Below are 12,870 nucleotides of genomic sequence, written 5' to 3' on the forward strand. Positions count from 1 at the left end.
AGAGGCACTGCATATTATAGTGGAATCATCTGCGTATTGGATAAGGCTAGTGCTATTTGCCGCTGAGTGAAGATTGTTTGTGAAAATTGAGAATAGCAAGGGACCCAGTATTGATCCCTGAGGTACCCCAAGAGTGGCTGTAAAAGTGGAGACAAGTTATTGTTCCACTGGTACTGCTTGTTGCCTGTCTTTAAGATAGTTGTCGAACCAGGAGACCGATTGGTTGTCTAATCCTAGGTTTTTGAGGTGGCAGATGAGTTTGTCATGGCTAACCATATCAAAGGCTTTTGATAGGTCTTAGAAAAAGTCAGAAGTAAGTTTACCATTGCTCGTGTTATGGTTTATAGTGTCTGTGAATGCTAACAGAGCTGTGGTGGTACTCTGACCTGTACGGAAACCATGCCGAGATGGAGATATGAGTTCTTGATTTATAAGGTGGGACATAAGTTGATGGATGCATTTTTCTAATATTTTAGCCAGTGGAGATAGAGCAGCAATTGGTCAGTAGTTAGATATGTCATAGGAAGTACCTCCTTTGTGAAGACGTATGATATAGGCAGTTTTCCAAATCCGGGGCACTGTAGATTAGTAATTGATCTATTGATTAGTATAGAAACTGGTACAGCTGTTTCTGCTGCTGCCAGTTTTAGAAATTCATTGGGGAGGGCATCTATTCCTAGTGTTGTGGGTTTCAGCTGGGATAGTAGTTTTCTTATGTAGGAGGTTGGGGTGAGTTGCAGTTTAAAAGTGGGCATGTAGTTAGTGGGGCTGGGGATACCTGTTGTAGTGGCAGTGAGATATTGTTGGGCTAGAGCTTGTATGGTTTCAGTAAAGAATGTATTGAATGATTCAGCTATGTTGTCTTTTGTTAAACCTGATGTTGGGGGTGGGGTGATTGTTTTACCAGGGTGTATTAACTTGTTTAAACCTGCCTAGAATTTCTTAGGGTTATTCATGTGTTGGGTTTGATGGGTAATGAAGTAGTTTGTCTAGTCTTGGATAACTAGATTTTTGGTCAGATTCCTAATCTGTTGGTAGGCTTGCTGTATACTAGGGCTTTTATTGGACCTCCAGGTAGTCCATGCTCTCTCTCTTTCGGCTATATTTTGCCTAGTTTCCCTAGTTAACCATGGGACTGGTTTTGACTTTACTCTAGTAGTTCTTGCAGGGGCGTGTCTGCTTAATATATCTAAGAAGGTGGAGTTGAAGTGTTGAATAGTTTCATCTAAGGGTAGCTAGTAAAGGTCAGACCAATTATATAGCTTTAGTTCTTGTCTGAAGTGAGTGGGGTTAGTGTTTTTTGTTTCTAATTGTTTGAAGTATAGGACTTTGGGGGTGATGGGAGTTGTATTTAAGTAAGAAAGTAGTTTGGTCACTCAGTGAGTCTGGAAGGGTTCCGGCTATGTAGGAGCAGGGTATTTTATTTAGCAAGATCCAGTCTAATAGGCTTTCTTTTTTATTGTTTTTAACTTTTCTGGTGGGCTGTTTGATTACTTGAGAGAAGGTATGAAGATTGATATGGTTAGTGGGTAGTTGAGTAGAGCATGTGAGCTAGTCTATATTAAAGTCGCCTAATACAATTCTCTCTTGAGGCATGGATTGAGATAACCATTTAAGGAATGTCTCCATGATGGGGATGTTATTGCCTGGTGGGGGATATATCCTGTTTACTAGGTTGATGGCTTTTCTGTTATTTATTATAAGCTTTGCTAAGAGAGTTTCAGCTTTTTCTAAAGTGGGTGTAGTTGCCTCAAGTTTAGTTATGGATAAACTGTTTTTGTACAGCAGGGCAATGCCTCCACCCTTTTTCCCTAGTCTGTCTTGCCTAAGTATACTATATCCAGGTGGTAGGATCTTGGTATCTTGCGTAGATGGTTTTAGCCATGTTTCAGTTATACTGACTATATCAGGGGAGTATTGAGAGGTTAGAGTGTTTAGATGTCCTTCATGGATGCATCTGCAGTCATAACAAATGGGTTGTCCTGTCGTCAGGCAGCCCTTCGGTCGGCCGGATTCCAAAGTCTGGGTCCGGCTTCGGCTGATGTCGCACTTCACCCGACGTCATCTCTGCTGGTCTTTGGGTATAAAGGCATCAGCCGACGCCATTTTCCCCAGTCTTTCTTGCCGCGTGGCGCCCGAAGCAGAAGCTGTTCGCAAGTGCCGGTCGGTCAGATCCAGAGATTACTTCTACCGAATACTACTTAGAAGACTTCTAAAAAGCTAAGTACCCCGTTGGGGACTCTTTCTTGCCTCAGCCGATGTCAGAAAAAGTCAATAACTGTTTAACTTGTGGGAAACAAATACCTCATAAAGATTTCCACTCTTACTGTCTGCCTTGCTTAGGCCCAGACCACGACGTAGCAGCCTGTTCGGCCTGTGCTTCCTTCAACCGATGACGCTTAGGCCGGTCGGAGTTTGCTGAACAGTTTTTCGCTCAGATTTTGCGTACATTATGCCGCCGGATCCTCCGACTACCCAAATTGTTAAAAACGAAGAAAAGACCGACACTTCGTCCGCGGTTTCAGCCGAAACCACGGTTAAACAAGCTGCGAGTGTCTCGGTTTCGGCCGAAACCGAGAAAACCGGTCAATCTTCAGCCGAATCCATGACTACTACTGAGGCTCCTGCTACCTTAGTTGAATCGGCCTCAGAAATTTTGCCTACAACTGTGATTCCTAGTGATTTATCAGACACCATCCCTTTGGATGTCTCTACCCCAGCACGTGGAGCTGCTAGGCCTCCTGCAGCCATGTCAATTAAGGCCTTTGCCAGGGCTAAAGCAGCCAAATGTGCTAAATCAGTGCCTGTTAAGCTCCCTTCACACAGGCCCACTTCAAGTTCACAAATGCTTACTGTGGCAGAAGATTTAATATCCTTAATTAGGGGATCCCAATCTCACCCAGACAGGGCCTCTCAGCCCCCAGAAAAGAGACCTAGAGCAGAGCCCCCCCAGCCAGTGTCCTCTGATGATTCTCTGGATGACTCAGACATTACAGACCAGCCAGAGGCTCCTTTTTCTACTTATGAAGATTCCGATGCTGAAGAATCCATTCCAGCTGCCTCTCCACCAGAGGAATTTTCCTTTGGGGAAACCTTACATGCCATGAGAGAACAATTCCAATGGCAGGGACAAGATTTCTCAGATTCAAGAAAAAGGCTTAGGACTTTTCTGCACTTACCACAACATAGGCCCTTAGCTATACCTCCTGTACTGCCTGTTGTGGATGATGCATTTAATGATGTTTGCACTGCTCCTGATTCTTTACCTCCAGCCCCTGCCAAACCAGATAGATTTTACAGGGTGCCAGACACTCATCACCACCTATACAAGGCCCCACTTGCAGATCCCAAAACTATATCCCAGGGGCCTAAGGCAGTAGCCTCGACCACAGCAAAAAACCCTATTCCTTCTGAAAGGGAGTCCAGGTCCTTAGAGAGATGGGGAAAAAGTTTACACCTCTGCTACTCTCTCAGCTAGAGCTTTAAACTGTCAGTTTCATATGATCCAATACCAAGAGTTTATGCTTGATCAGTTAACTAAAAAACTGTCCTCTGATGAATCCTTAGATAAGAAATATGTATTAGAAATGGTGAATAACATCCAACAGGTTAGTAACCATTCCTTAAAATGTGGCTATGATGCACTGGAGGCTTCATTTAGATCAGCCATGACTGGCACAGTGATAAGAAGGCATGCATGGTTGAAAGAACAGGTCTTACCGGATCATGTTAAAGCAAAGCTATTAGATGCTCCTATGGATAAGGCCAGTCTATTTGGTACACCTGCCCAGCAAGTAATGAAGAAAATGGAAGAAAAGGCAAAATCTGTACAAACAGTTAAAGATTTCTTACAGGTTCAGCCCCAAGGTTTAGCAGGAACTGGCCTGCCAAAATTGGTCCTTTCCTGACTCCACAAGATCCCAAAGGGGCAGGAATAGACGCCTAGAGGCAGAAATCAATCCAGAGGAGGTGCCTACAGAGGACGACAGTGGCAAGGCAATAACCGAGGCACAGACACAACCACTGCAACAGGACAATCACAGTGACTTGGCTCTGACACCGCCTACCAGGGAGCAAATAGCAGCACCTTTAGGCGGAAAGTTAGCCTTATTTTCAAAAATTGGCACTATATCACAAAAGACAAGTGGATTTTGCAAACCATAGACCAAGGCTACGGTTCCACTTCCACACCTTACCAGTACAAAGAGGAATGCCAAACCTACCTCCAAATCAAAAAATAGAAGCTCTACAGCAGATAGCGGAATTAACAAAGATGAGAACTGTGGAAAGAGTACCAATAACAGAACAGGGCAAAGGATTCTACTCCAGACTCTTCCTAGTACCAAGAAAAGAGAAAAGTTGGAGACCTATTCTAGACCTGTCCGTCTTAAACACATACATCATTGTCCCGAAATTCAAAATGCTGACCCTACAGCAACTTCTTCCCATGCTGGGCAAGGAGTGTTGGCTGGTAACTCTAGATCTCAAGGAGGCATACCTGCATGTCCCCATTCGACCAAATTGCAGAAGATACCTCAGATTTCTTGCAGGATCAGAGCATTATCAATTCTCAGCATTGCCCTTTGGCTTATCTACTGCCCAGAGTATTCACAAAATGCCTGGCATCAGTAATCGCTCACTGCAGACTACAGGGAATCCAAATTTATCCATACCTGGACGACTGCCTGCTACAAGCGGACAACAAAAGCAAGCTGACAACAGATTTACAAAGGGTCATTTACTTGCTACAAGCCCTGGGATACACAGTCAATTTACAAAAGTCAAGGCTGATACCATCCCAAACAAGAACATTCTTGGCGAATTGGACACAGTAAAACAAATGGCATTCCTAACTGCAGAAACAAAAAGAACTCCCTCTTTACTTCTTGACATTAACAAAGCAGAACAAACTAACAGCAAGAAAAGTTCTGCAGGCCTTGGGCTTCATGGCATCATGCATAATCTTGGTCCCACATGCCAGACTGCATATGAGAAAGCTACAGTGGTACCTAAAGAATTTATGGTCTCAGCACAGGCACAGCTTAGAAACAGAAATCCCACTAATCCCCTGCCTAAAACAGGAGTTCCTATGGTGGGCTCAAGCATGCCAGGCAAACCCAGGCTTACCCTTCCACAACTTTCAAGCAAGCCAAACCATCACAACGGACGCCTCAGACCTAGGATGGGGGGCGCACATGCTGGACAAATGCATACAAGGATTGTGGACTCAAGACCAGCTGCACCTGCACATAAACCAAAAAGAAATGCTGGCAGTAAAACTGGCAATCCAAAAATTCAGACCATTCCTCAAAGAAGGCCATTTGATGATAAGGACAGACAACACCACAGGCATGTGGTACATCAACAAACAGGGAGGCACTCATTCATACCCCCTATGCAGAATGACTTTGGACCTTTGGAATCTGGCTCTCAGCTACAACATCCAGTTACAGGCAATGTTTGTGCCGGGAAAAGAGAACACCCTAGCAGACATGTTAAGCAGAACCACCTCGGATGCTCACGAATGGATGCTACACCCGGACATCTTCAAGGCCATCACAAAGAAATGGGGAATGCCACAAATAGGTCTATTCGCTTCCCCACTCAATCACCAGCTCAAAAAATTCTGCACAAGGACATTCCACGCACTTGGATGGAAGGTGGACTCTCTATCCTTCAGCTGGAAAGGCCTGACAGCATATGCATTTCCACCTCTTCCCTTGATGCACAAGGTACTACTGAAAATCAAAGAGGAACGCCCGAGGATAATCCTGATAGCTCCAATTGGCCAAGACAACACTGGTACCCATTACTGAGGAGCATGTCTCGAGAGAATGTGGTCAATACCCTGATGCCTTTGATGTTAACTCAGAACAACTACGAGATCATGCATCCAAACCTAAAAACCTTGCAGCTGACGGCCTGGAACATCACATAGCAGCAACCAACCCAGACCTTTCCCAAAGGGTTAAAGACATTATCCTTGAAGCCCGCAGACCTTCAACAAGAAGGAACTATGCAGGAAAATGGAAAAGGTTTGTCATTTGGAGTACTGAAAGAGGAAAAGATGTGTCAACATAGATATTGCTAACATTCTGGAGTACTTGGCAGAGCTTCTACATACAGGCCTGTCCTATTCCTCCATCAAGATACATGCATCAGCTATCTCAGCAGAATACAGCTTCGATCCACCTGTCTTTTCGCATCCTCTACTCGGGCAGTTCCTCAGAGGGATCAAGAATGTAAAACCTCCTAGGAAACCACCATTACCAGCATGGGACTTGAACTTTGTGCTAGAAAAGTTGACACTCCCTCCGTTTGAACCAGCAGCAACAGCAGATCTACAACACCTGTCATGGAAAACTGCTTTCCTACTGGCAATTACCTCAGCAAGGAGGGTTTCGGAACTACAGGCCTTAATGGCAGTGCAACCCTTCCTAATCTTCCATCAAGATAGGGTGTCCATGAGAACTAATCCTACATTTATGCCTAAGGTGGTATCCAGAGTGTCTTTAAACCAGGCAATCCACCTACCTACCTTCTTTCCCAATCCACAAAACAGGGGGGAAAGACTGCTGCATACCTTGGATGTACATAGACAGTTGCGCTACTACCTGGACAGAACCAAAAGTAACAGAAAAACTGACCAGCTTTTAGTAGCTTATGCAACAGGAAGGGAAGGAAAAGCAATTTCCAAACAGACAATTTCCAAATGGATAGGAAATTGCATAAGATTCTGTTACTCCTTCCATGGAAAACCAATTCCACAGAACATAAGACCTCATTCTACAAGGGCTACAGCCACTACCACAGCTTTCTTACGAGGAGTGGCAACCAAGGACATTATTGAGGCGGCTACTTGGACCTCCGTGCATACATTTGCCAAGCATTATAATTTACCTCTATACTCTAGATCCCGAGCAGGGTTTGCCACTGCTGTACTGCAAGGGATCCTAACTGCACCATAATTTTTCTTCCTCCACCCCTAGTTTGGCTATGGTATTCTACCCATTTGTTATGACTGCAGATGCATCCATGAAGGACATAGTACAGTTTTGTACCTACCATAAATGTAGATGTCCGAACTGGATAGCATCTGCAGTCAGGATTACCCACCCTCCTTCCACTCTGTGGTACTCCTAGGGTATTTACCCTCCTAATAGCTAGCTGGGGGGGGGGGTCTCTTATGGTGTATTTGTTTGTATATATGTACATACATGCTTATTTTTTGTGTTTGCCTTCTACTTTTTGGAAACATTGGCATTTATCCAAAATTTAGCCTTCCAAGAGGGCAACTGGCATCTGGGGCAAGAAACACTGAGGAAAATGGCGTCTGCTGATGCCTTTATACCCGAAGACCAGCAGAGATGACGTCGGGTGAAGTGTGACATCAGCCGAAGCCGGACCCAGACTTTGGAATCCGGCCGACCGAAGGGCTGCCTGACGACAGGACAACCCATTTGTTATGACTGCAGATGCTATCCAGTTCGGACATCTACATTTATGGTAGGTACAAAACTGTACTTTCATGTGTTTTGTTATTTATGCTTGTAATATTTAGGTTTAGGAGGAGAAGACTGTTTAACGGCCTGGAGTTAAGTTGAGTTGTCTTGGGAAGGTGATATGAATTGGTGAGAGGACTTGTATTGTTAGGTCCTGGGTTTGGGTGGATATCTCCAGCACTCAGGAGTAGGTGATGGACATTATGGATTCATTTTGCTAGTTTTTATAGTATGTTACAGTATTTTTGAGTTGCTGTTGATTTGGGGTAAGAGGTAAAGTCTAATATGGCTATAGCTTACAGCAGTAGTATTGTATAAGCTGGGTTAATTGTTAGTGAGTAAGGAGGTAGGTTGGGAGGTAAATTGGTAGTGGCTTTATGGGGTTGTGGGAAATTATACTGTTCTGGGTAGTTGTAGTGTGATAGGCACATATTAAGAAAGATAGTGAGATTTGCAGGAGGTATGTCTTCATTATTAAGGAGAGGCGGTAATTGGTTGTATTTGTAGGTGTGATATGTTTGAGTAATTGTGGGATGGGAGGGATATGGATTGGTTGTTGGGTGTGTGGGGGAGTGGCTAGCTATGTATAAATGTAGTTCCTGTGGGGGTGGGTGGGAATTGGGGGTAGGGGAGCGGAGTGAGCCAGTAGGGCGAAAGGAGCAGGATAGAGCAAAAGGGGAGAAATACAGCAGAAAAAGTATCGGCAACTGCCTTGCAAAAGTAAGATAAATTGGTAAAGTGATGAATACTGTAAGGAAGAAGTAGTGAAATAAACTATCTTAAATGTTGGTGATTGTTTTGTAGGGAGGGAGTGGTTTCTTACCAGTTTTAGATAAATAGAGAGTAGGATTTGAAAACTATAGTCAGTTTGAAAGTACGTAAGCCATAAGAGATAAGAGATTAATGTAGTACAGGTGTTTTTTTTGGTAGGTGCTGCCACCTAGTGGTACAGGAAGAAAGCAGGCAGAAAAGATGAGCTAGTCTCTTTTTGTGGGAATAAGAATTATCCACGGACTAGGGACTGGAGGGGAGAGAGTAGTAAGCAGTCTGCGGTAGGCTGCTGAGACGCACAGATGGAAGGGCAGGTTCGCATATATAGGTAGTATGAGGTAATCACAATACTTTAGTTTAAGGGGTACACAAAATATTGTATTGGGGAGTCCTCTCAGTAGTTCTTGCTATAAGGCCCAGGTTAGCAGGGAAACTTCTGGGGTTTTGCAGGAAGGTAGTCCTTATATTTTAGAGGCAGTGAGGGAGCATCTGGAGTGGAGTATGGGAGGCGTGTCAAGCAGCCCTACCCGTAGGACCATTACAGGGGAAAAGAGATGTGGTCGCTACAAACCTGGTTTTGCTTTTGGTTGGAGGTATATTTTTGTGCTTTTAATTTTATTTGCTCCCCATTAAGGGGGCACCTGGCATCTGGGGCAAGAAAAACTGATGTAATGGCGTCGGATGCATGTTACCCCTGATGACCTGACATCATGGAAGAAGGGACCCAAGACTTTGTTAATCAGGCCGACTGAGGGCAACCTGCCAGCAGATTACCCAAATGTAATGACTGCAACAGTGAATACACTTGAACATCTACATTTATGTAAGTGTACACAACTGTACTTTCTTACCTCTCTGGGGTACACCATAAACGAAAAGAAATCTCACCTAGTACCCTGCCAACAGTTTGTATTCCTGGGAGCAAGCTTGAACACAACTTCCCAGATGGCATTCCTCACTCCGGAGAAACAAGTTTGACAACCTACTTCAAACTATTGGCCACAAAACCCCAGCTATCTGCAAGCCCTGGGGTTCATGGCCTCTTGCATTCTACTAATTCCATATGCAAGACTGCATATGAGGAAACTCCAATGGTATCTAAAAAGCCTATGGTGTCAACATTCTCAGGACCTGAAAATCATGCTTACTATCATTCCTTGTGTAGACAGAGTTCCTTTGGTGGGCAGAAACCTGCTACCACAACAAGGGACTTCCTTTCATGCTACCCCCTGCTGCCCAAACCCTAACAGACTCAGACTATGCATGGGGGACTCGCATGGCAGGGCAGTGCATTCAGGGCAAATGGAACCAGAGACAGATGCACTTGCATATCATTCAAAAAGAAGTGTTAGCTGTACAGAATGCTCTGACAGCCTTCAAAGACCGTATTCTTCCAGGACAACTATTGGTGAAGATAGACAATACCACAATTATGTGGTACATAAGCAGGGGGGAACCCACTCGTACCCTCTCTGCAGACTAGCCATGGCTCTGTGGAACACAGTCTTGCACTACCAAGTACACCTACAAGCTCAGTTCCTGCCAGGCAAACTAAATTCACTGGCAGACGACTTAAGCAGAAATCTCATGGACCCACACGAATGGAAACTAGAACCCAAAATATTCAACTTCTTGAGGAACAAATGGGGGACTCCAGAGATAGTTCTGAGGGGAGGAAAACAGGTCTATCAATTGAACAAATTCTGCACAAGAACTCCCCACAGTCGAGCTTGAAAAGTGGATGCCCTGTCCTTTACCTGGGAAAGCTTCTCTGTTTATGCCTTCCCCCCCCTCTTCCTCTCCTCTCGAAGGTTCTACTAAAGATCAAACAGGACAAGCCAAGGACAGTACTGATTGCACCAGGCTGGCCATGCCAGCACTGGTAACACCTCTTGTGCAGTATGACACTGCTGCAACCATAGCACCTGCCTCAGACCCCTTCACTGCTGTCCCAGCAGGCGGGCCAGATTCTGCACCCTCAGCTTCAAACCCTGAGCCTTGCAGCCTGGCTAATTCCTTGAGCTCTCCTCTAGCATCCCTCAGTAAGCAGGTGCTGGATGTCATTCTGGAGGCAAGGAGGCCTAGTACTAGAAAATCCTATGCTGAAAAGTGGAAAAGATACTGTTCCTGGAGCCAGGCTCAGGGGATGGGCACAACGATGCCCAGCTTACCTCATTCTACAGTATTTAACAGAAGTGCTCCACAAGGGCCTATCCTCATCAATTAAAATTCATGCCTCTGCCATTTCAGCACATTATAATACTGAGCCACCCCTCTTCTCTCACCCCTTGCTAAAACGATTCATTAGAGGGGCCAAAAATTTAAGACCCCACAGGAGAGCTCCCACTGCAGCCTGGGACCTTAACTTTGTATTGGAAAAGCTCACCCCCCCCCCCCCTTGAGCCAGCTGCAACAGCAGAGTTGAAATTCCTTTCTTGGAAAACAGCCTTCCTTCTAGCCATTACTTCAGCAAGAAGAGTGTCTGAATTACAGGCCCTCATGGCAGTGGAACCCTTCATTATCTTCCATGTGGACAGGGTTTCCCTCAGGACTAATCCTTCCTTTATCTTCCATGTGGACAGGGTTTCCCTCAGGACTAATCCTTCCTTTATGCCCAAGATGTCTAGTGTGGTTTTAAATCGGGCCATTCATTTGCCTACTTTTTCCCCTAATCCACAAAACAAAGGTGAAGGAATACTGCACTGTATGGACGTGCACAGACTGCTTAGATTTTACTTGGACAGGACTAAGCCTCTCAGAAAATATGAACAGCTGCTAGTTGGCTTTGCTGCAGGGGCAGAGGGGAAGGCCATTTCAAAGTAAACCATTTCCAAATGGATAGCCCATCGCATTCATTTAAGCTACAAGCACCATGGAAAACCTACCCCACAGGGGATAAGATCACATTCCACCAGGGCTGCATCTACCTCTGCGTCTTTTCTCAGAGGAGTCCCTACCAGGGACATTCTAAAAGCTGCTACCTGGAGCTCTGTACATACCTTCACCAAGTATTACCACATGCCTGTCTTTTCTATATCCAGAGCTGGATTTGCCACTGCTGTCTTGCAGGGCTTAATAGCTGGGCCTAATGCTTTTTAACTTCCTCCTCCCTTCCTTAGCTTTATCAACCCAAATGTGATGACTGCAACAGTGAAAACACTAAGAACATAGTACAGTTGTGTACACTTACCATAAATATAGATGTTAGAGTGTATTCTGTGTTGCAGTCCTGGTTACCCTCCATCCAGCCCCCTGACTTCTCTTGGCTCTGCCTTTCCTTCTTGTTTGGTATATATTTTTTTTCTGGTGTATTTTCTTTTTGATGGGGGTGTACCATACCATGTAATTGCTTCCTATTGTGGGGGGCACCTGACATCTGGGGCAAGAAAAACTGATGTAATGGCGTCGGCTGCATGTTTTGTACCACTGACGACCTGACATCATGGAAGAGACAGCATCCGACGCAGAAATCCAAAGACTCTGGTATTCAGGCCGGCTGAGGGCTACCTGCAGGCAGATAACCCAAATGTGATGACTGCAACAGTGCATACACTCGAGCATCTACATTTATGGTAAGTGTACACAACTGTACTTCCTGGGTTTTAGAAAAGGACAGCATTGGAGAGAGAAGTGCACTTTTATGAGTGAGCTCCCTCTTGTGGCCACTGTTTGAAACTGTACAGACTTTTGCTCATTGGGTGTCATGCTACTGGAAACATTTGTTCCTGTGACTGATGTCCAGTTGTTGACTAATGTTTCAGTCAGTTTAATTCTTCCAGCAGTCCTGTTAAAGCATTTGTCATTGTGGATGCATATACATTGCTACTGTAGTTTTCTTGGTGTGTATGTATGGGCATGCATACATGCTGCTGTTTGTTTGTTCATAAGCCAGACAAAAATGTTTTGGCTTCATTTTATTAATATGAGTTTTCTCATGGGCATCTATAAAGGGTGCTTTTTCTTACAGGTACAGTGCTTTGATGCTGGGCCATCTGTTCTGGCCAGCAGTATCCACTGTGCATTTCATTAGTATTACAAAGTAAGTTTTCTTCCCTTAATCCAGCATGGATTATGTAAAAAGGTTGGAGAATCCCTGTTGTACTAAATATATTCTACTTTGTTTTATTTTCAGATAGCTGTCAGAATGTGGCTGTTGATTGTGCTGAGATGGATCTGAGTAGCCTGATAGCAGGGTTTTGATGCCTCATAGCAGGTAGCACTTATGTGCTGTTAAGGTAAATAAATTAGTTTGTATACAGTAAATGTTGCCTTGCTCCTAAGTGGTTGGCTTTAACTTGCTGTACCCATAGTGGCATGATGGAGCTGCTGTACTGACATAGTTTTGCTTTTTCAGCCAAGGCGGTACTTCCTACAGTGCACTACATCTATGTAGATTGGCATTGCCTTGCCTTTACCTGTGGTCTCCTTTCACCATTGACTTAGCAGTAGTAGTATCTTGAGTTTTCATTATTTTTGGAGGCAGTAGATTTGTTTTCATTGACATCCTTGTTAGGCACAAGCTTCTGTGCAGATGCCCACTGTCCTTTTTCTTGTCACAGCTCCACACTTGAGTCATGTTTTAGGGGAAAATTTTGCA

At 44.6% G+C, this 12,870-nt stretch overlaps 1 protein-coding gene across 4 annotated transcripts in view; it reads left to right on the forward strand.

The window, feature by feature from the left end:
* Nucleotides 1-12,870, forward strand: part of ZNF516 (zinc finger protein 516) — a 1,134,205-nt gene that overhangs the window by 504,741 nt on the left and 616,594 nt on the right. For 3 of the 4 annotated variants that reach the window (XM_044067104.1, XM_044067106.1, XM_044067108.1), the window contains exon 3: nucleotides 12,406-12,508. The exons of the other annotated variant lie outside the window; for it this stretch is intronic. The gene's annotated coding sequence lies outside the window, so the exon portion shown is untranslated. The remainder of the gene's footprint in view (nucleotides 1-12,405; nucleotides 12,509-12,870) is intronic. 4 annotated transcript variants of the gene reach the window in all.

The sequence above is a fragment of the Protopterus annectens genome, chromosome 3.part1 (assembly GCF_019279795.1).
Source record: "Protopterus annectens isolate FY-2018-M chromosome 3.part1, PAN1.0, whole genome shotgun sequence".
Taxonomy (NCBI): Eukaryota; Metazoa; Chordata; order Ceratodontiformes; family Protopteridae; genus Protopterus; species Protopterus annectens.